Source organism: Lissotriton vulgaris, chromosome 3_1, assembly GCF_964263255.1.
Source record: "Lissotriton vulgaris chromosome 3_1, aLisVul1.2, whole genome shotgun sequence".
NCBI classification, from domain to species: Eukaryota; Metazoa; Chordata; class Amphibia; order Caudata; family Salamandridae; genus Lissotriton; species Lissotriton vulgaris.
In genome coordinates this window covers 1,742,853,230-1,742,877,232 of record NC_141689.1, presented here as the reverse complement: position 1 = coordinate 1,742,877,232, position 24,003 = coordinate 1,742,853,230, and the positions used below count along the sequence as shown (strand labels likewise).

Sequence of the window (24,003 nt, the reverse complement as noted above, 5' to 3'; positions counted from 1 at the left end):
TACCTCGTCCCTCATTACCGAATTTAGCAAAAAGCGTAGAGCAGATGACAGAGGATTATTCGAGGTGCTTTAATACAGCTATTGAGATTATCCCCTCAGTAAAGAACAGAAGCATCAAAATTAAAAAGACATCACAACCTTGGTTTGATGAGACAAAGTCTCTAAACAGGGTTGTCAAAGACAAGCGCGAAAATGGTGTAAAGAATATAACCTACTGGGTAAAAAATCTAAACAATGCCTTGCTGATTATACAAAGCTTGTCTTGGTCACACAATTTGCCTATTTTTCAGAGCAAATAATTTTAGACAGGGACGTTAATAGACCTCTTTTCTATACTATAAATAAACTAACCATACTCACTGCGAGCAATCTAACTGAATTGCCAAGATTTGTGACTCCTTAGTTTTTTTTTTCAAGATAAGGCTGCAGCCATTTATGATAAACTTACTGCTAACAGCGGGATTAGTTGGTAACAAGCAGCCTTTGAAAGTATATCAGGAGTCAGGCATTCTGAGGCTACTACAGTAGTGCAGCTTGCCAAGATTCTCTCCAAAATTAAATCAGGCTCTCCTTAGGATCCTTGTCCTCCCAAAATAGTAAATGCAGTTCCTGAGACAGTGACACAGCTTCGGACCAGTTTTTTTTCTGCCATGTTTAAGGTCGGGGTATTTCCCTCCCACTAGAAGTCAGCCTCAGTTCTCCCCCTACCAAATAAAAGCTAATTTGAACAGGATGGATTCGAATGACTATTGCCTGATCTCTAGGCTTCACTATCCTGCAAAGCTGGTGGAGAAAGTGATGAATGAGTAGTTGACCTCTTTAATGCACTTCAATCATCTTTTGGATAATACCCAGTTTGGATTTAGACAAGGCCACAGCACTGAATCAGTGCTGATTGTAGGTATGGAGGAAATGCAAGGCAACATTAGACCGTGACAGAAACGCAGCTTTGGTCCTGTTACACTTGTCAGCGGCCTTCGATAAGGTCAACTGTGTGCTGTTGGTTGACTGTATGCGCAGCCATGGGCTCGAGGGACCAGCCCTCACTCTGCTACAGTCCTTTCTGGTAGAAAACAAGTAGTGACCGTGGAAGTGTTTACATCAAGATCTTACTCTCTCCCCCGTGGACTGTCATAGGGTTCATCGTTGAGCCAAACAACGTTTAATCTGTATGTAACTCGCTTAGCCACACTTCTAAAATCTTTTGGCCTGTCATTAGCATCTTATGCTGATGACACAATAATTGTTTCACTCTGTAAAGAAGAGCTCAACTCCGTAGAAGTATTTAATAAACAAGCATTTACAATGCAATGGTTTCGCCTTTGTTAAAGTTTGTGCTTTTGGTATTGCTTTTGACAAATGGTCTTTTCTAACTTCTTTGAATTATGTGTAAAACGTTGATGTGGGAGAGTGTCACTGGAATGAGAAAGTGTCACTGAAAGCAAGAGGAAAGAGAGGGGGCACTGAAAGCAAGAGGAAAGAGAGGGGTGGCACTGAAAGCAAGAGGAAAGAGAGGGTGGCACTGAAAGCAAGAGATAAAGAGGGCCACTGAAAGCAACATAAGAGGGTCGCTAAAACAAAGAGGGGAGAGTGTCACTGGAATGAGAAAGTGTCACTGAAAGCAAGAGGAAAGAGAGGGGGCACTGAAAGCAAGAGGAAAGAGAGGGGTGGCACTGAAAGCAAGAGGAAAGAGAGGGTGGCACTGAAAGCAAGAGATAAAGAGGGCCACTGAAAGCAACATAAGAGGGTCGCTAAAACAAAGAGGGGAGAGTGTCACTGGAATGAGAAAGTGTCACTGAAAGCAAGAGGAGAGAGTATATCACTGCTCACTACCATGGTACAGAACACCAACGAAATCTCGGCTTTCCCATGCATGGAATGTATATGGGCTACCACTAAAATGATGCATTTTTTCTGCCACCTGCGAGCCAGACGAAAGTGTGCATTTCTTTATGGACATGTAAATTTACTGGGTGAGTTCCTTGTGGTAGAGTTCTAATCCATTTTTAAAACGCGGTTTTATTGATGTCGTAGGTAGGTGTCACATCACCACATTTGTGTCTAGAAAAGTGATAACAAACAGTGTATCATACATAAAATAATGTATCACCCGCCCACGTTTAAAGACGTGTTTCAAACAGTAACCACAGCTTCTCGTCTCGGTAAACAGACGACTCCACTTTAAACCACGAACACATCAGACACTCCAGAGACCAAATTTCACATATGGCCTGTCCAACCTGTCTCTTTTTACTGCTATTACACAGATCAGCCTGTTTCCCCCTCATACTAGTCGACTCTGAAAAAAATTAAATTCGAAACACACAAAACACGGTGGCATGCCGGCTGCTGGTTGGAGGGCCTCCTCATACAGGGATTAAGGCATACTGAGAGCCAACGAAATATGTTACGCAGTGTGCAACACACACCCTCCTCCCCCCCCCCCTACCCCTCCCACCCACTAAAGCCCCGATTCGGTTTGGCAATCTGTTGCCACTGGACTATGATATAGAATGATCGCTCATGCTCTATGCCCTTGAGGATGCACATAATTGGCAAGCCACTCATCAGAACTGATCCACTTGACGTGATACACATTATTTACCACAATAGTAGATGATCGCACATCACCACAACCATATTTGGACGTTTCCGCAATTAGTGTTAAGGATGCCAATCCCGCTTTCAGACTTCAGATCTCTGCTTTCACAAGCAATGCTGGGTGGGCGCACGGCTTTCTACGGATATTCCCGTAAAAAAATGTATGCTACAGGGTGTAGCCAGAGTACAGAGAATTGTTCATCAATGCCCCCAAAAAGTTCAAATCGTAAACGGCTACCTCAAATAAGCAAATAAGTAGCTTTGACTCTTGTCCAGTATTCGGTGTGATGTGACATCTACTCACGAAATTAATAAATCCGCGTTTTGAAAATGGATTATAAATCTACCACAAGGAACTGTCCTTGCAGTCACTTATCCAGTAAATATATATCTTAAAGCATCAACTCTGTCTCACTAGTCTCTAACCAATATCCACCTGATCTCTTAATAATCAGCCACCGAGGATTCCACTCTCTAAAGGAGTATTCCTTCAGTAAGTATTCTAGCTGGTCACATGTCAGCTGTCACACAGCAGTCACTAGATCAGATCCTGAACTGGCAGCAGTCACTCCCCGAGCCGTCACTTTGTTGAACAATTAGCTAGTCCCACAACATTCGCCCACACAAGGTCTCAATCGTAACTCTTTTGGTAGTAGTCTGTTTAGTTATGCTCACTCACTACCATCGTCTCATACCAGTTATTTTCCCGGCACTCACTTGTCTAACAGTTCTGTCATTTTTACCTTCAATTCACTCTCTTCTTTCTTTTGATTCCTCTCTCTTTCAAACCTCTCATCTTTCCTCCACTCCCACTATAACCACGAGCCCTCACCAAAGTGTAAACACAGAGCTAGGCCCCAGGCTGGCAGTGTAAAAAATAATCAGAGCCTGTGCCCCGGTGCCACCGCACCGGCTGCACCGATGCTAGCTACGTCCCTGTTTGGCAGTGTACCTGAGTCTGGCTGTGCTGATGCGTGTTTTGTCTGTCTCTCAGTCTAGGTTCGGGCTGGAAGCAGGCTCCATGTAAGCACCCTCGCCCCAGCTGCGAGTTTCTCAACCTCTGGCCGCAGTTCACGACTCCCCACGAGGGAAGACACTTGTCAGTCAGCATGAAGGCGCACTCCTGCATCCCGGCGCTGCTTCCTGCTGGGCGGTCTGTGGCCGTGCTTCCACTGTGCTGCCTGCGGCGGTCTGCTGCTGGGGAGGGTGCCTGTGATTGCTTGCAGCTGACGGTGTTTCTGCTGGCAGGAGAGGAGAGACAGCTCGATGAGGCCGGCCCGGAGGTGCTCGTGGGCTCTGTGCTGCCGTTGCGGCCGTTTCCTGTGGAGGAGGGGCGCGCTGACCCTGCCTCATGTGAAGTGGAGTTGCCGTGCCACCTGTAAAGTGCAGCTCAGAGTGCTGGCTAGCGCCGATGCATGATTGCTTGAAGCGCCTCTGCAGCCTTGTATCCGGCAGTCGCGGTGCAGGGGTGATGTCTTTCTTCCTGCCATGAAGCGTGAGGTGCAGGGAGGTACGACGACTGGCCAGCTGGGAAGGCGAGGGCCAGATGCCGCATCAGATTTCCAGGATGCCTGCACCCGCATTCTCATGTCCTGCACTGCTTGGAGTCGTTCTGGTGAGAAGGAGATACGGTGAGTGCGCCAGTACCCGTGCTGCCTGTGTGCTAGGAGGGTGGCGCACGTTACAGAGGCCGCAGCTGTGAGTGGTTGCAGTCCCTGCGCAGATTTCTCTGAGGGCCCTGCTTTGTGATTCGGAGAGTGCACCTCTTCGCCCATGGCGGAGAAAGCAGCCTCACCTGTGCAAGCCCTGCAGCTGTAGGGTGTGAAGCAGCCCGAGGGAGCTACCAATTGTCCACGCATTGGTGTATTAACTGCAGTGCCCAGTATTATTACCTCGTCTCGTGAGGACTGTGTGTTCCGGAAGTGTGTGATTACCACGAGCACCACGTAACTCCTGCACCCTCATTTCTGTCTTGTATGCGGGTGGCTACCTGTGAAGCGTTGCCGGCAGTTCCTCTTTGCACCGCACCCTCAGTTGTTCAAGTCCCCCCCCTCTTGCTGTGGTTCAAGTCTCCTGGACGGTGCTGAGGAGGCAGGGCTAGGGCCACGTGCGGTGATGAGGCCGTAGTAGGATGAGAGCTGCTGTAGCCCGGACAACAGAGAGGTGATTGAAGTGCCACCTAGTTGCGGTTTTACTTTGCTACACTCCCCGTAAGTGCTCGTAGACGAATGACTGTCTGAATTAATACTTCAATTCAAGTGGTGAGATTTGTTATCTGAGAAAGAAATGTGAATGCTGGAGAATTCTAAAAATAGGATCGGCCGGCTGAAGAAACCCCCGAACGGGGATCGAGCAGGCCCTGGGTCCTAGTGCCTCCCACAGGGCTGGGGGGGGGGGGGCGCGGGCGGGAGAGGACGAGGGGGGCGGGAAAGGTCACGGACGTCGGGAGGGAGGCGGGAAACGTGGCGGACTTCGGGAGGGAGGCGGACTCACCTGGACTTCGTTCCGAGGCCGAGGCGGGACATGCTCTTTCCCCGGGGCTCCTCCTTCGCTCGGGAGCCTCGCAGAAGTGCCGGCAATGCCGGACCAGACACGGGGGCGTTCCCGGCGTCCCGTGACGTCGGCAAAAGCCAAAGAATGTCGGGAACGCCCCCGTGTCTGGTCCGGCATTGACGGACAGGCCCCTCGTCCAATGGCAAGGCTCCGTTTACGGAGCCAGCCAATCAAGGACGAGGGCCGAACAAAGCCACCTTACGGTTCTCAACAGGATTTCGCCTGCGCCGAAAAGATGCGCAGAGCGCATCCTTCGGCGAGGCGAAACCTAAAAAGGAGTGCAGCAGGCAAATGGATGAACCTCAACTGTCTAAAACTAAACTCCTCCAAAACAAAGGTTATTCTGTGTAGGAACAATCCATCCTCTTGGACTCCAGCTCGGTGGCCTTCAGATTTAGAATCTTTACCAAACCCAGTACCTATGATAAAAAACCTTGGGATAATTTTGGACACTGATATGAAATATAGAGATTCGATTAATAAGGTTGCTACAGCTTTTCATGCTCTGAGATTTATCAAAAAGATTGAAAAATGTATACTTTATGATCTTTTAAAAACAGTCATTTCTCTGGTATTGATAATAATGGATTACTGCAACATCTGCTATCTAGATCTTGGAGAGGGCTCACTAAAGTAGCTGCATGTCCTTCAAAACGCTGAGGGGCAATTTCTTTTAAAGATCCCTAAATTCCAGTCCGCAACCTCGCTATCATCCAGCTTCATTGGTTGCCTGTTGAGTAACATTGTTTTTAAAGCACTCTACACAGCTTATAAGAACCTTCATGGGCAAGGCCCTTCATATTTCAAGAAAATATAAGGCGATATATGCTTGGCAGGACCCTGCGTTCAGGATCTGTAGAAAATATGGTGGTACCTACTTTTAAGCGTGCGTCCTGGGAGGGGTCTATCCTGGGTTGGGAGACGTTTTAAAGTCTCGACCTACAGCATTGCTTTAGCAATGCTTGTTTGTCGAAATAATAGTAAGCGGTTTGAAAAGTCTACCTAGCTGCGGATCGCGTACAGTTCATGTGAGCCAGGCGCCTGCACATCAAACACCATCGGCCTCGGGATCAGACTTCAAAGGAATGCGTTCCCCTGACCCCCGCATCAAACTTCAAAGGAATGCGCTCCCCCGCCCCAGCAATGTCGAGAGCTTGTTTGGCCTGCCATACCTTGAATGGGACATTGTGGCAGTTCTGAGCTAACGTGATATCTTGAATGTGGATGCCTGGGCACTCCTTTTTACATCTCACACCCCTGACTGGATTTTTTTGACTGTTTTATTTTTGGTGCCCTACCCACAGAGTTGCCTGCATTGCTCTCCTGGCAGATCACTCCCAGTAGTTTCCCTCAGCCTGCATTTTCTTCCAACCTAAAACAACCTCCATTGCTCCACCGTTTGTTACGTTGCGTTCTTTTTTTATTTGTTTCCTTTCTTTTTGGAGGTCCCGGCAGCTGCCATTTGCTGCCATGCTGCTCTTTTTATGAAGTTGCTTTTGTGCGATTCTCTCCCCCATGCTCAGAGTGGCTCTTTCTCGCCAGTTTGCTTTCCCGCCTTACTTAGTTTTGCTCTCGCCCACATGCTTCTCCCTTCAATCCACGTTGTTCTTTGCTTTGTGCGTGTGCCTCCTCCTGCCCTCCCTGTTGCTCTTCCTTCTCGTCTTTCTTTCCCTTCCTTCCCTCACCCGCCAACCCGTGTGCCCCCTACCCCTACAAGCAATGCAAGTTTCTAGGCTTTTTTAGGAGTGTCCTGCAGTAGATTGCTTCCTGCCCTTCCATTTTACTAACAAAACTGCTTTCAATGTACTTTTTTCAATTTTTTTTTACATTTCCACTCCATTTCAGATTGGTAAATAAAATAAAATGGTGCATTTGTGTGCCTAAACAATTATGCACCTGTACTTACAAAATTAACGTGGCCCCATCATCTCGTCTTGTGTCCCTCTGTTCATGCAGTACAGTAGCAGCATTTTTGCCCATGCCTCAAAGCATGTACAAAAGGCACTGACAGAGCCAATAGCTCTCAAAGGTGAGACCTCTTGACTTTGCCAATGTGTCAGCACCGCTGTGTCACGTTAATGAATGGGCATGCTTAGTGACATATGCACATGCATACGTCATCGGGGTGGGCCCCTGTAGTATCAGATCGTTGACCTGCCTCTCCTCCCTCAGAGCGCACACCGCCCCTACAGAAGTGGTTCACCTCACTCCTTCAGCACATTCTTTTCCTTTTGAACAGCACGGTGCTAACAATGCTTGTAAATGTTAGCACAGTTTGGCTAAGGTAAACAGGCATTTTGCTGTCCAAAACATGAAACGCAGTAAACTCAGACACCGCCCTTCATGTTTCGAATAGCACAGTGCTAGCAATGCTTGTTTAATTTAGCACCGCTGCTGACTTTTACTGGCTGTACCTTAAATCTCTTTTTTCACAGCTTTTATACTCCACTGCATTCACTATTCAGGCGGAAAAAAGCTCGAGCTCGCAAAGGGCATTCCAGCCTCTTCATGGCAGCTAGTACCTGCTCAAACTCAACAGCTAGTAGAACTAAAGTAACAGCTTTGCTATAAGGTAAGAAATGAGAAGTTCAGACCTATGTTGCCTCCACTTTGTAAAACTGGGATTATTTCTTGTGCAAAAACCGAATTTTTTTTATTTATTTTTTTATTTCAAAAACCTTTATTAACATTCGTGCACACAACCATAAAATCTCCGGCAGCATGTTACTGCCGGTAGATAGCGGCGATATGTGATTGGTAATGAGGAGCATATTAACACAGCAAGCCGCCTACAACCACTCCGGGCCGGCTGCGTATTGGACTAGTTCTCAGGTATACTTTCATAGCAGACATGACAAGAGTGAGAAGAAAAAAGGATCAACATGCAAACAATAAATCAGTTGTGCAGTCCACATCATGAACATGCAACATGGATCACACCCCACCACCCGGCACATGTCAGAAATACATTTCTTGAATACAACTGCCGTGCATTCGTGCAATCCAGTATGTGGAGTGGTAGGTGCAGCGCAGCCAAATGAGCAACCCGTATCTATACCGGGTATTACCGTGTCAGGGTGACCACCCGAAGTATGTCGTGTGCGCGTTGTACATGACCGGGATAATGCCATTCCTGTTCTCACGTATGGTGTGTGTACCCACATCCTCCTAGGTCTTTAGCCAACGTCTACGCTACCTGACACCCACTACTACCCGGTGTATGTCGTATGTGTGGATGCAAGATACCCAGCAAAAACCGAAATTTTACATTTAATTCCAGGTCCTTAAACATGTGTCAATTCTTCCTGGGAGGTGTGAATAATCATCCGTCAACATTGTAGGAGAGTAGGGTCTGCTTTCCTATGGTCACCCCACTTTTTGCTTCACTGGTTTTCGACTTAATGTGGCTGTGGGCCTGCTAATCAGACCCACAGCCCAGCTGTGCTCTCTCTAAATTCAATACAATGTACTTTAGGTACATTACCAATTGGAAAATTGGGTCACCTTATGAGCCCCTGTACAGTGTACTATAGGTACCTAGGGCATAGGTGCATCCAAGGCCTACCAGGGGCTGCAGCATTTATTATGTCACCCATGGCTGGCCACTCACATTGACACAACTGGCTGATCACTCAGCTGGGGCAAGGTCGTGTAAACACCCCTTGCTTAGATCTAGTATTCCTATATCTAACCTTATATTTAGACACATATATACCTATAAGTCACTCCTATGGCAGGCCTTAACAATCCTGGAGGCAGAGTGCTTGGTTTTATGTGAGATGGTGCTCTAGCATGAGCTGAGCCTGTCTGCAGCTTTCGGAACCATGTCCTTATAGCTGTTGTAGGATATAGCCATACCATATACTCCTAAGTGCATTATGAACCTTGCGGTTAAATGCTAACTCTGGTTTGGCTTTATCAAAACATGTCGTGTAAGGTGTAATACGCTTTGGAATACTACCCCCTTGCCAGTTCTGGCGACGGGGGTAGCATTCCACCCTTCTAGAGGGAGAAGACATGTTGTTCCTACTAATCCCGGTTAAAGTTAGCCAGAGCCTCAGCATCACAAAATGGATGCTGCTGCAACAGACACAAATCTGACCTCCTGCTGCTGGGAGTACTTCCAGCGAGGGAGGCTTGGACAATAGGTTTCCTGTCTTGGGAGGAGGGCTGAAAGAAATGAGACACTGCCTGGGGCACACAAGGTGTCCCATGCATAGTCCAATTCAAACCAGTGCTGGGGCACTCCAGCCCCAGCTCTGGCGCGAACCTGGACAAAGGGAAAGGGGTGTAATCACCCCTTCAGTGGTCCCACCCATAGGAGGGACCTAGCAGGTAATCCAGCCCCTAGATTTGGTTTATAGGTAGGAGCTGAGTCTTAAGACTTTAGATTTATCCTGACAAACTTGAAACGAAACTCTGGACCTTCGACATTCTATCTGAAGATAGAAGACTGAAGAATCTCCCTTGTGGTCAAGGAGTGAGCACCCTGCACAAGCAGGCACCATCCAGCGATCAACAGCTTGCTTTGTCGACGCTCCCGCCCGAGCCCGAGCACAGAGCCTGACAAGACCCAGACTTCCTTCAGCCCGATCCACAGCCCCAGCAAAGCTGAGACCCGTGGAGGCGACGCGAGACGTGGGACCGTCCATCTTGGAAAGTCAGCTAATTGCTTTCCGTGCAGCTTCTGAGGCATCCTCGAAGCTGTGCATTGGGGATTGAGAAGCCCCAGCCCCGAGCAACATCTGCACCGAAGATCAGCCCTCCACAAGTTCTGCGTGGGGCCCTTCTGCATTTTCCTGCTCAACACGTCTGTCCGGTCACTTGCCCGTTGCCTAGTGGCCATCTTGTTGACGAAACTTTGAATCTACACAGCTGGTCTGGTTGCTCTAGACTGGCCCTTGCTTCCCTGAAAAGAAGAAGCGCATCAGACCTTGCTGGTCTGATTAGGAAGCCAAGTTTGATTCCGGCGTGGGTTGCCTTTGCCAAGGCTTGTTGACTCCAATCCTGAAGCTGACACCGCCGACAGCGAGAGCCTTCGTGGGACAGTCCGTGCCTGACTCTTGGTCGTCGTCGACGCCTCCTGGTCCACGTGGCTGCAGAGACCAGCTTCATGACATCACCTGATTGCTTCGTGACATCGCCTGGTTCCTTCCTGGTCACTGGCTAGTGACCCAGACTCTGTCCCCTCTGCTTTCATGTACTCTTCATCCTTGATCCGCCCTTGGATCCAACCGGACACTTCTCTCCTGGTCGCCTGCAGCATCTTTCTTCAAGGCTCCATAGGATTCAGCGACGAAAACGACACTTTGACACCTATGCACCCGCTTCCTGTGGGTGAGGTAACGCGAGTACTCCGGTGCTCTTTTGGGTATTGACCATCTTAGTGTCTAAGTTTCAAGTAGCTTTCATCGAGTCCAGTCCGAAGTGCCCTAAAAGAACTAGTTTTTAGGTTTAAAGTATTTTATTGCAGCATTAAAAGAAAAAGGACAACCTTACAAACAAGTAACCACAGGTGCCCCCGCGAAATAGTGTATACAGTTCAACATAGACATGAAATCCGTTCGTGCAGTGCGATGGGCACATCCTGTTCCCGAGTCGCATGGCTAGTGCACCTGTGGACGGGGACAAACCAAAAGGAGAAAGAAAAACAAAAAAAAAACCCAACCAACTGCCCCCCCCAAACCCCCCCCACCCCCTGTACTGTGCTATCAAACGTCCTTCTTTTCACTATGGCAGCGTAGTCATCCGTCCCCCCCTCTAGCTAACTACTCGGGCAACTCAGGTGGGCGGGTCTGGCGGAGGCGTCAGCCGTAGCAATCTGAGATATCTAGGGCAAGTAATTTCTTTGAATTCGGACCTTAACAGTGTGTGAAATGGTAACCAAAGCTCCTCAAATGTGTCCACCTCCCCCGCTACCACCAGGGACATCTTTTCCATGCCTAAGACATGCCACAATCTATGTAGCCAACCAACAACAGTAGGAGGCGTGGTAGTGCGCCAGTGAATGAGTATATTCTGTATTGCGATCCCAGGGCGATCGCTATCTGCCTACCCTTCTTAGATCTTAGTGGGTACATCAAACCGTTTGGCAAGCCAAGTAGAACATAGGCAGGAAAGCGGGGTAATTCAATCTCAAAGCATTGGTCAACCTCGTTCAGCACCTCCTCCCTGTAAGGAGTCAGTAGGGGACATTCCCATAGTATATGAGTGAGTGTGCCAGTCTGTCCGCAGTCTCGCCAGCAGGTCTTGGGTATTGAGTGGTTCATTTCGTGAAGTTTCTCAGGGGTGCGATACCAGTAAGTGGAAATTTTTGTGAAAGTCTCGGTAAGCCCAATGTGGTAAGCAGAGTGTCGTGCCCGGTAGGAGATGTGGTCCCAGTCAGTGTGGCTCAGCGATCGCCCCAGCTCCCGCTCCCAACGTTCTCTCCCGGGATTGTAGATGTGAAAGGGGGGAGGCTGCAACAATTTATAAAGGTCAGAGATAAGCTTGACGTCCGAGGAGCGAGTCACCAACCAACGCTCATATGCCGTGAGTTTCCGGTCCGCCGAGGCTCGTACCTGCGGCTGGAGCGCCCAGTGGCGCACCTGCATGTATCGCATGCGCTCCGTCTTGGGCAGACCGAAGTCCCGCCGTAGATCCTGGAAGGAGACTGCACCCTCCGGGCCATACATGTGGAATAGGGCGGAGCAACGGGCCATACATGGGGAATAGGGCGGAGCAACGGGCCGCCCGCCAGAGCTCAAAGGCTCCCGGTTCCATACCCGGGCTAAAGTCCGGGTTTCCGATTATTGGTGTAAAAGGAGAAGGAAAGGTGGTAAGGTCGTGTTTGGTGGACACGGAGTCCCATATTCGGAGCGGGACCCGCGTGATGAAGGACGCATAGAGGTTGGGGGGGCGGTGGGCCCTCCGCAGGAAGGGCACTTCCTGCAGCGTCCTGCCCGCCACCGCCTGGTCCTGAAACAACCAATGTTTATCTGATTCCCACCGGCTCCACTCTACTAGGTAGCGCAGTTGAGCAGCTTGGAAATACTTGTGCAAGTCCGGTATACCAAGGCCACCAGACTCAGGCGCTAGCGTGGCTATGGCTCTCTTGAGCCTAGGTTTGCGGCCCTGCCACACAAAGCGTGTTATATCAGACTGAGTCTGTCCGAGCCATCCCTTGGGGGGTTACAACGGGAGGGCCCGAAAGAGATACAGGACTTGCGGAAGAAGGGTCATTTTCACCGCGGCAACCCTGCCCAGCAACGACAACGTGCCCTTGTCCCAACGGGCCAGTTCCTCCTTGATCTTCTTACTTAAGGCCGTATAGTTGGCCGCGACCATAGCAGGAAGAGAGGGTGCTAGGAGAATCCCCAAATAGGGTACTTGGTCTTTAGACCAGCTCAGCGGAAAAGGCCTCTGTAAGTCAGCCCTGGTGGCGCCGGACAGTGAGATGTTGAGGGCCGCCGATTTCCCAAGGTTTACCTTGAAACCCGCTACAGTTGCGGAGGTTTCCAGCTCTTCAATACAAGCAGGCAACGACCTCCTAGGGTCGTCGAGCGTCAATATCACGTCGTCCGCGTAAAGACTAAGGGTGTGGTGGAACTCCCCCATGCGGACGCCTGTGACATTGGGGTTCTGGCGAACTCTTTGTGCGAACGGCTCCATATAAAGAGCGAAAAGCAGTGGCGACAGTGGGCACCCCTGTCTGGTGCCCCTCTCTATCGCAAATTGCCGGGAGCTGCAACCGTTCACCCTCACCACCGCGGACGGGAATCGGTAGCAATTGAATACCAGGTGCCTAAACCTCTCTCCTATGCCAAATTTACTCAATACCTTCTCCAAGTAAGGCCAATGCACTCTATCGCACGCCTTCTCCGCGTCAATGGAAAGGAGCATGCGTTCCCCGGGTATTCGTGAGGCCTTCTCCAGTATGTGGGTCACCCTTTTAGTATTATCCACAGTCTGCCGGCCCGGGACAAACCCGGCCTGATCCGGGTCAACCATACCTGGGAGGTGGAGTGCCAGACGTGCCGCTAGAATACTGGTGAAGATCTTCAGGTCTGAATTTAAAAGTGAAATCGGCCGGTAGGACCCGCATTCAGTCCGGTCCTTGCCCGGTTTAGGGATCACCGACACCGTCGCCTGAAGGAACTCCGGAGGGATAGCGCCCGGTTCAGAGAACGAATTAAACAGGCGCGTCAACAGTGGTGCAAGGTCCTGGCAAAAGGTCTTGTAAAAGAGAGGGATAAAACTGTCGGGCCCCGGGGCTTTCCCGTGTTTGAGTCGGGAGATAGCCGTAACCACCTCTTCAATCCGGATCTCCCGCTCAAGATATTGGGCCTGGTCCGGCGTGAGGGACGGGAGCGACACCGACTCCAAATAGTCAGTCTCGGCTCGCGCTGAGGGGGGGGGGACACCAGCGTAGAGATCAGCGTAGTAACCACGGAAAACGTCCGCAATCTGGCCATCCTCCGTGACTGTCCCTCCAGTGGGGGCCGCCAGTTCTTTCACCCGATGCTGCTGGTGTTGTACACGGAGTTTATGCACAAGAAGCCGGCCACACCTGTCTCCGCCAGTGTAGTATTTGTGTTTCAGGCGAAGTACAGCGTACTCCGCTCTGTCCATGTCGAGCGCGGACAGGAGCTTTCTGGCAGCCTTAAGTTGCCTCCAGACCGAGGGGCTCCCGTCCGTTGATGCACCTGTTCTAGCTCCCTCACCTGGCGTGTAAGTTCGTCCTTTTTAAGCTGACTGTCTTTATTCTCCGCCGAGGAGATAGCAATAAACTCGCCGCGGAGCACTGCCTCCAAGGCGGCCCATTGCGTCGCGCGGGTGGTGTCATCATTGTCATTATTACGCTTATATTCCTCTATGGACTCGCGGATATGTTTCACCATGGATTGTTGGTGCAGCAGAGTGCCCCTGAGACGCCAGACCCCTCGAGAGGGAGACACCGGAGGTAGCCGGAAAGTGCCCTCCACCGGGGCATGATCTGAGAGTGACAGGACCCCTATGTCGGCGGCCGAGGCCAGCTCGTACATCGGGCCCGTCACCAGGAGATGGTCAAATCTTGCATAGGATTTGTGGGCGTAGGAATAGGCGCGGGTCGCGGGGTGGAGGCGGCGCCACATGTCGTGCATATCAAGATCCTCCAAACGGGAACAAACCGAGCCCGAGAGCTCTCCCGATTGTAGGCGCCTTTGCACCGACCTGTCCAGGGACGCATCAAATACCATTTTCAAGTCCCCCCCCCAATCACGATGTGTCTGTCAGGAGTGGATGTCACGTCTTCCAGTGCCCTGTGCAGAAACTGATCCTGATTATCGTTGAGGCTATATATGGAGCCTACAGTCAACACTAGACCCCCCACCCTGGCTCTATACGCCAGAAGCCTCCCCTTTTGTTCCGCTACCTTTTGCATTACCTCCCCTTTGAACCTCCTAGATATCATGAGTGCTACACCTGCTGTTTTGGAAGCGCAGGAAGAGAAAAGCTGTGTGGGGAACGTTGGGGTCCGTAGCCTGTGACAGTCTTTAGCTAGAAGATGAGTCTCCTGTAGAAGACAAATGTCTGCCTGTGAGTCTTCCAGGAGGGACAGCACAGCCTTCCGTTTAACCGGGTTATTCAGCCCCTTCACATTCAGGGTAACAATCTTAAGGGCCATCAGTGAGGGGAATACCAGCATCGCTCTTCAAGGCGGGCACGGTCCACCGGGCTAAACTCAAAGGCATCAGCGTGCGGCCACAGCACACAGTGATAGCAAACCACCTCATAGCACAGTACAGTCCCCGAGCCCCCAAACCCCCAACTGTGAGGACCCCCTCCCTGGAACCCCACGCACCCCCCTCTCCCCCGCTGCCCAGTGAACGCCCCAAACCCCAAACTCACCCATTCAACTCCCCTGCCCACCCCCCTCACCCCAAACCATGCAGAGTACTTCATTGTCCCAGTCTGGTCCTCAACGGACAAGGCCGTGGAAAGTCGTTCAAGTGGACGTCCATCCACCACCTCCAGCGCCCCCGCCACCCCCCACCCCCGGAACCCCCGCACCTGCGATGAAGATAGGCTACTGCAGACTCCCCCCGGAGCATGTTCAGGCCGTCAAGGCCACATCGCCATTCGCCGTAGTCCTGTAAGCCTCCTGTATGGCGCTGGACATTTCTGCCCGGATTGTAGGCGAGTCGGGTCTCGCGGGCGGCGGGGATCGCCGTTCCCCTACTAGCTGCCAGCCATCTCGCGTGCTCCGCCTGCGACGAGGCGCCGGGGTGTCCGTGTCCGATGCAGTGATTCCCAGCACTCCGCAAACATCCTGGAGGGACCGGAGCAGGTGCAGTTCCATTCCAGCAAAAGATGAGGCGGAAGGGGTGCCCCCACGAGTACTGTGTGCCATGTTCGCTCAAGAAGTCCGTAGCAATTTTAAAGGCCTTCCGTTTCTGCAGTGTTATTGCGGACAGGTCCTGGTAGAGAGCCACCGAGTGATCTCTGAAGCGTAAAGGCTGTTGTCGTCGGGCCTCACGAAGAATCCGCTCCTTCAGGGGGAAATCCAGCAAGAAAGCTAAAATGTCCGGAGGAGGCGCTGAGGCCCAGCGAGGCCTTCCACCTCTATGTGCTCTGTCGATCCGGAGTGGGAAGTCTTCCGATTCTCCCAGAATTTCACGGAACAGGGCTCCTAAGTAGGCGGCCGCGTCCTCACCCTCCTCGCTGGATGGAACGCCTCGGACTCTTATGTTGTTACGTCTGGACCGGTTTTCAAGGTCTTCGGCATGGGCCTGTAGGTCAATCTGCTGGTCCCTCAGCCTCAGGACCTCCTGTAGCAAGTGAGTGATTTCCTCATCCCTAGAGTGGCCAGCCGCCTCCACCGTCTTCACTCGTTCTCCCAGGGAGTCCACCTCTCTCCGGACTTCCCGGACCTCCCCGGCCACCTCTTGCTTCAGGGCTTGAAAGTCCTCCCTCAAAGAGCTGAACAGTGACTCCAGGAATGATCTAGTCACCGGGGGTTCCCCGCCTTCTGTGCCCCGAGAACTAGTCGGGGGGCTCGGAGCTGGTTGGTTCCGGTCTTGCCTCGGGGCGCCTCTTCCCAGCATATCCGACAAGGTCCGGTCACCCTTCTTCGACCCTCTGGCATTCGACATCGCGGAGGGGGGGGGGGGGGGGGGGGGGGGGTCACCAAAGCCCACGTGCTGTAGCGAGGAGGCAATACAGACCCGGGCAGCAGTGCAGCAGTAGGTGGCAATCCACACTGCTCGCGCCGATGTGGACCCAATCCCAATGAGGCGCCTCCAATCGCTGTGAGCGAGGGCTGCTCCAAGAGGCCGATGCAATCGCTCCGCTCCCGTCCAAGATGGCCGTCCGCTACGGCCTGGGGAACCAGCGTCGGTGTGGCGTAGTCTCGTCTCTTGGACTATGTATGTGCTGTTCCGCTCCGCCCAAGGTTGAAGTCAAGGTCTGCCGGTACAAGAGGGCACTACTGGACAGTCCTTCCAGTGATCGTCCCAGAACACCACATCCGGCGATTCCGGCTAGGCCCGCTCTCGGGGATCGCAGCAGTCCTTCTCCACTGGTCCACTCGATTATCACATGGCTGGAGGCCGGTCGTGCGAGTCGTTCAGCAGTTGGGACCGGAGAGGGGTTAGGTCTCATGGGCCGCGAAGGCGACCGTGGGTGCCGGAGGGGCTGGCAGCGCCCGGCCGTGGCTAAGGGCGGGGCTCAGGGCCGGGCCATGTGGCGCAGGCCTCGCGGCCTACCTGATCCCCGGGCTTGCGTAGCTGCTTCCTGTCGGCTCCGCCTCCTCACTCTCCGCTAACGCGGCTCCGCTCCTCCAAGGAAGGTCGTTTCAGGCCACAGCGGGGTCGTAGTGTCGGGATGCCCGCAAGCCGTTGGTCTACTCCGTGCTACTGGCCTCCCTCGCTGGGTTACCGAGGCCCCACGATCGGGGGCCCCCGGTCCTTCCGGCGGTTCCTCTGGCGGCCCTCGCCGCGGGCCGGTTCCCAAGCGGCTCCGCCACCGCAGCAAGGAGACTGAGGGCTGCGGGCTGCTCCACACCACCACGGGGAGCACTTGGTGTGTTTTCCGCTCGATCCGGGGGAGATCAGCGGTGTAAAAAGGTGCAGGTTTTCCAGGGGCTCGGGAGCTCACGGCAAGAGCGTCCTCTCAGCCCGCCATCTTGGCCACGCCCCCAAAGAACTAGTTTTTAATTCTTTCGTTCCCATTTTAACTCTATGGTAACTTGCGTGTGAGTAAAGACTCTGCACACGCCTCCCGTGGGCCTCCTACTTCCTATCCTTGGGTAGTACAGTGTAGCCCGTACGATTCCCTAGGCCTATCCTTTGTTTGTGACGTGGTTCTTAATCCAATATTTTAGTATATGGTTTAGCGTGCCCCTAGGGCCCTACTGTATTTTGTGCAACTTATTGTATGATAATTAAGTATCTTGTTATGTGCTTGTGCCTCTGACCTCAGAGTTCAGAGGGGTTGTTTAGAAATAAATACATATATATTTTATATATATCCTGTGTGGTGTCCTTTCATTTGGTATTAAAGGGGTTACATATGGTAAAACAGCTGGCTTCACATGCCCTCTTGAGTTAAGCCTAAGACTGCTTTGTCCATGCTACCACTAGGATAGCTGGTCTATAAGGTTGACTTTACAACCATCACCATAAGGGTTGCTTGGACTGGTGCAAGGTGCTCACTAGAATAGTGAACATCATATACCAGGTCAACTTCTCACAAACATGAAGTACAACCCATCACTTCCCCACCCCCAACATCAATTTTACTTTTCCATACGTTTGTATGCTACGTTTATACATTTTTCTATGTTAAATCTGTTCCAATAAAATGAGTTCTAGGATTTGGGTTTGAACATAAACTTTGGTCAGTCAGCATAAAAAGCATTCTTCTTTGGGCACAGTAAGACACTTCTAGAGTTTTCGCTTTTTACTTTGAAAGGCCTCATGAGAGCGCCCGGCTAGCAGCAGTAATACCCACGGCGGTAATTATATTACCACGAGGCGAATTATGACCCATGATTTAGGCTATTTCACCCACAAACGGGAAATTACCCGTGGCAATGATTCTAATTGCTAGGCTCCGGCGTGTATCCGGTGCACTGCACATATCTTTTGCTAGTGGCAGCTCAGAGAAGGCCTCCCTCTTGACAGGTTTGTAGGCTTTGCAGGAGGTCCTGTCAGTGTTAACAACAAACAAGCATTTAAAATGCAATGGTCTCGGCATTCTTAAAGTTAGAGCTATTGGCATTGCTCATGACATTTTTATTTATGTTTTTGTTTTTAAAACAAATAAATGGCATTGTCATTTACAATGCCAATAGCAGGGCAGGAGAGCAAGTACAACGAACGAGGGGGCAGGACAGCAAGCACAACCAACGAGGGGGGCAGGAGAGCAAGCACAACCAACGAGAGGGGCAGGAGAGCAAGCACAACCAACGAGAGGGGCAGGAGAGCGAGCGCAACCAACGAGGGGGGGCAGGAGAGCGAGCAAGCACAACCAACGAGGGGGGGGCAGGAGAGCGAGCAAGCACAACAAACGAGGTGGGGGCAGGAGAGCAAGCAAACCAACGAGGGGGGGCAGGAGAGCAAGCACAACCAACGAGGGGGGGCAGGAGAGCAAGCACAACCAACGAGGAGGGCAGGAGAGCAAGCACAACCAACTAGGGGGGGCAGGAGAGCAAGCACAACCAATGGGGGGGGGGGGCAGGAGAGCAAGCACAACCATCGAGGGGGGACAGGAGAGCAAGCACAACCATCGAGGGGGGGGCAGGAGAGCAAGCACAACCAACGAGGGGGGGACAGGAGAGCAAGCACAACCAACGAGGGGGGGGGCAGGAGAGCAAGCACAACCGAGGGGGGGGGGGAGGAGAGCAAGCACAACCAATGAGGGGGGGGGGGGGGGAGGAGAGCAAGCAGGAGAGCCAGCACAACCAGCGAGGAGGGGCAGGAGAGCAAGCACAACCAACGAGGGGGGGCAGGAGAGCAAGCACAACCAACTGGGGGGGGCAGGATGCAAGCACAAGCAACGAGGGAGCAGGACAGCAAGCACAAGCAACGAGGGGGCAGGACAGCAAGCACAAGCAATGAGGGGGCAGGACAGCAAGCACGAGATGGCAGGAGAGCAAGCACAACCAACGAGGGGGGGGGGTAGGAGAGCAAGCACAACAAACGAGGGGGGGCAGGAGAGCAAGCCCAACCAACGGGGGGCGCGGGAGAGCAAGCCCATCCAACGAGGGGACGCAGGAGAGCAAGTACAACCAACGAGGGGGGGCAGGAGAGCAATCACAACCAACGAGGGGGGCAGGAGAGCAAGCACAAGCAACGAGGGGGGCAGGAGAGCAAGCACAAGCAACGAGGTGGCAGGACAGCAAGCACAAGCAACGAGGGGGCAGGACAGCAAGCACAAGCAATGAGGGGGCAGGACAGCAAGCACAAGCAATGAGGGGGCAGGACAGCAAGCACAAGCAACGAGGAGCAGGAGAGCAAGCACGACCAGCGAGGGAGGGGGCAGGAGAGCAAGCACAACCAAAGAGGGGGCAGGCCAAACTCCCTCCCTTAGAGGTGAAACCGCTAACAGAATTGTGGGAATAGTTCAGGCACAATTCAGCACGATTATGTCAAATGTGGGTGGGTTTAATGCTGGTAACAGTATGTGAGGGGCATGGCCCGAAATCAGTTGCTCTTGGCAACTGATTTCAGAGTTGTTGCCGGAAGTGACGAGAGGCGGAGAAACATGGATGATGAACAAGAACTGCAGGGGGAAGGGAAACCTGCAGATCGGTAAGAATGGTCTGAGGACAGTGAGGATTACAGAGGCAGGTGCACGTTGTTACAGATGAGAGGGACGACGAGGGAAATTAGGAGGGGTAGAGGAAAGCAGAGATTGGCGGGCAGATGTGGCTCAAAGAGGCAGAGAAAGACTCACAAAAATATCACCTGCGCAATCGACCACCCCAACCAGTCAATGCTAAACTAGTGCCTGCAGACGGTACATATCAATGGCATTCATCAAATGCTTTTTCGGTTTTAACATTGCTCAATAATTCGGCAGTCGCTGTTATCATATCTGGTTTATGTCCACGAGAGAGGGGGTTGTGGCGATGCCCTGTTGCTGATACCCTGCTTCAGCTTGCTACCAACTGCTTGTCTTTTTGTTGGCTCTTGGGCTGCAAGTGCTGAGTCTGCCCCGCTGGTCCCCCTACGCCCACAGTTTCACGTTGGCACGTTCAGCAAGCACAACGAACGAGGGGGCAGGGGAGCAAGCACAACGAACGAGGGGGCAGGGGAGCAAGCACAGCGAGGGGGCAGGGGAGCAAGCACAGCGAGGGGGCAGGGGAGCAAGCACAGCGAGGGGGCAGGGGAGCAAGCACAGCGAGGGGGCAGGGGAGCAAGCACAGCGAGGGGGCAGGGGAGCAAGCACAGCGAGGGGGCAGGGGAGCAAGCACAGCGAGGGGGCAGGGGAGCAAGCACAGCGAGGGGGCAGGGGAGCAAGCACAGCGAGGGGGCAGGGGAGCAAGCACAGCGAGGGGGCAGGGGAGCAAGCACAGCGAGGGGGCAGGGGAGCAAGCACAGCGAAGGGGCAGGGGAGCAAGCACAGCGAAGGGGCAGGGGAGCAAGCACAGCTAGGGGGCAGGGGAGCAAGCACAGCTAGGGGGCAGGGGAGCAAGCACAGCGAGGGGGGGCCGGAAAGCAAGCACAACGAGGAGGCAGACGCACAACAGAGGGACAGACGCACAATGAGGTGACAGGCAAGAAAAGCGAGCACTCGCCGGAGGACTCTGCAGCTTCTCGACTTCTTCCGGCGGCGGTCGGGCAGAAATGGCGTCAGAAAATTGCCGCCATTTTCGCATTTGGGGGCGTAGTTTTTGCGGTTGAGTGACGGATGACGTCACGGAGTTAAAAACTGCAAAAAACACCCCCCCGAATCCGAAAAAGACGGGGCTTGAACAGAGTGACGCCCCTCTCCTCCAATGGCTGGCCTCCGTTTAGGAAGCCAGCCAATGGAGAAGAGGGGCACCACAACATCACTATGCTCTACCACAGCATCACTGAAAGCCACAGCATTACTCGTCGCCACCATAACATCACTCAGCGCCACCACAGCATCAATCTGTGCAACCATTCAACTGGTTCAAATATGTTCTCTCAATGTTTCAAGCTTTATTACAAATGTCACAAAAGATGTTAATATTTCACTTCTGTTCTTGGATTTTCGTCACAATAAAATACACTGAACATAATCTTCACAAAAGTTATTAACAAAAGTTTAAGCTTTTGCCATTATAAATTACAATAACTTATTTAAGTATTAATTATTTTTAATAAGCCATTGTTATTAGTAATATCAATACATCTAAGTCACGTAAATACAACACATTGCATTACAAATGCTATAGGTGTCACATTTGCGAAAGTTAAAACTGTTGGAATTGTAAATGACAAAGCTATTAATTTAGCTATTTTCAAAACAAACACAAAAACAAAATTTCTCATTTACAATACCAATAGCTCAAACTTTCCTAATGCGAGACCTATTGCATTGCAAATGCTCGTTTCAGGTTTTCATGCGTTTTCTGCATGACCCATTGTAATTTTCCCTGTGTTAGCTTAAACAGGCACGATGTGGGTCTCATTTTCCTTTTCACAAGTTACTATGTAAACATACTTGCTTTTGTGCCACAATGTACTTTCACACAGAACCTCCAGAATGTTTTTGCGTTCTGCTCTTTTTCTGGGATTTAGTCTGGGCACCAATGACAAGGTCAAACAATGTCCCTTGTTATTTATTCTTTCTGGCTAGGCACTAGCACCTAGACAGAACACAAGAATGCAGCTGCTGTAAATGTGCATATGCATACATGTCCTAGCACATAGATGCGTACATGAACTACAAATAAGACACATGGAAAAAGAATTCAGAGACAAGAACACTGCATCTTCTGAGATGTTGAGCGTTCATCAGCGTATGCTAAGGTACGGGTTCTGCCAATGATCCCAGAGATCTTTCATATAATCATTTCGCTTTACCCGCAGGAGAGGTTATTCTGTCTTATAAAATGACAGCACTTTTCATGGTAATTGGATTATTGACCATGCTAACAGCTTTTGTATTATGCATTTGTTTTCCAACTGTGGCGGGTATACTGCATTTCAGAGCACAATAGTTTAATACATTTTCTAAACTTCCACCTGGTCTCTTGTTTAATTTATTGTGGACAAGTACGAGTAACAGAAAAAGGGTGTGTACTGTTGCCGAAAACCCTGAGAGGGTAGAGTGTGTTGTGTTCTGGGGTGCCAATTCACTTGTTTGTCTGGGAAGGTTAGGAGGGCAAGTGAGGCACTACAGCTAGCCGGACTCACGAGCACAGAGGTAGTAGGATGACTTTGTCCCTACATGCTTATGTTGCATGGTCCCAAGCATTGTTCTGTTCCGAAGCAGTGATGTAGAGAGAGATGTGGAGAGAGATGTGGAGAGAGATGTGGAGAGAGATGTGGAGAGAGATGTGGAGAGAGATGTGGAGAGAGATGTGGAGAGAGATGTGGAGAGAGATGTGGAGAGTGATGTGGAGAGTGATGTAGAGAGTGATGTAGAGAGTGATGTAGAGAGGCCAGAGAGATATCCATCCAAGTAGACCAACTGGGTGGCTAGTTAGGATTGTGATTCTATAGGAAAAGCATTTTGGTTTGCTTTCATCTTTGGGGGCGTTTGATGAATATCCACAAAGGTTTGCATGCCCCCGAGCATTTTGGGAGGCCTTGTGTACCCCATCTGCCAGGGCAGAGATATACAATTAAGAGAGGGGAGGGTGCCACCCCCTTCCTTGATCCTTATGAGGCCCCAGGGACACTATCCCCCAGGGATAAATTGCAAATTAAAAAATAAAGAAAGGGCCATGCATCCACCTTCCATGTACCAAAAAATGTACGGGGACCCTACCCCAGAGGGCTCCCCACCTACGACTCAAAAGGCCCCAGGGACCCCATCCCCAGATCAGATCAATTAGTGTCCCCACAGGCAAGGAAACATAGGTTTGCACTCGTCTGGTAGAAACACCTTCCATACCTACAGGAGTGCGTTGAGGGTGGAAAGATATGCTCCCAGCTGGCAAGAAATTTGAACTTGCTCCAGCCGGTGGGAGCAGACTTCTGTTTCCCAATCTACACTCCTGGGAAACAGATCTGGCTCCCGCCCAAAAGGAACAATCATAAATAGCTGCTTCCTCAAGGGTCTCAAACCCACCCCCCCAGCCTCCCAATGTGCTGCTTGGAGCATATACTTGAGAGGCCAAAGGGAATTGCGTCACAAAAAGCTCACGGAGCGGGGGGAGGGGCCTGCTCGGCTCCCTCCCCCAATATAATGGCAATGTACCCTGGGGGATTGGGTCCGCCGGGCCTAATAAGGCTCAGGTGGGGGGGGTGGGGACTATGCGGCTCCCTCACCTTTAATATCCCAATCGGACACCGAGAATGGGGTTCCGAGGGCCTATTAAGGTTCGAGCATGGAGGGGGGTGAGGGGGGGCTTGGGGGTCAGCCACTCTCCCAATTTTGACATGTGGCCCTGGATGTTGGCTTATGGCCGGCGCAGGGTGGGGTTGGCTGCCTGGGGAGAGCAGGGGTTGGGCTCACGGCCTGCAGCCAATACCACACTGTACATGACCAACAAACTTAGCTATGGCTGCCTCCGGGGAGAGGTGGCCGCCACAGGCCAGGACCCGCAGAAAACCCCTCACGTGCACGGCCACAGGCTGTGGGGTTGACTCTACATATGGTAACATTAATAAAAAAACTCCTAGGTTTTAAGGTTATCGTTCGGTGACAATTTTTCATACAGATATCCTAAACCCCTAGGACTGA

At 51.6% G+C, this 24,003-nt stretch overlaps 1 protein-coding gene across 1 annotated transcript in view; it reads right to left on the bottom strand.

Moving 5' to 3' along the window:
* NAA15 (N-alpha-acetyltransferase 15, NatA auxiliary subunit) overlaps nucleotides 1–24,003 on the bottom strand; it is a 778,287-nt gene that overhangs the window by 698,625 nt on the left and 55,659 nt on the right. The gene's annotated exons all lie outside the window — the stretch shown is intronic.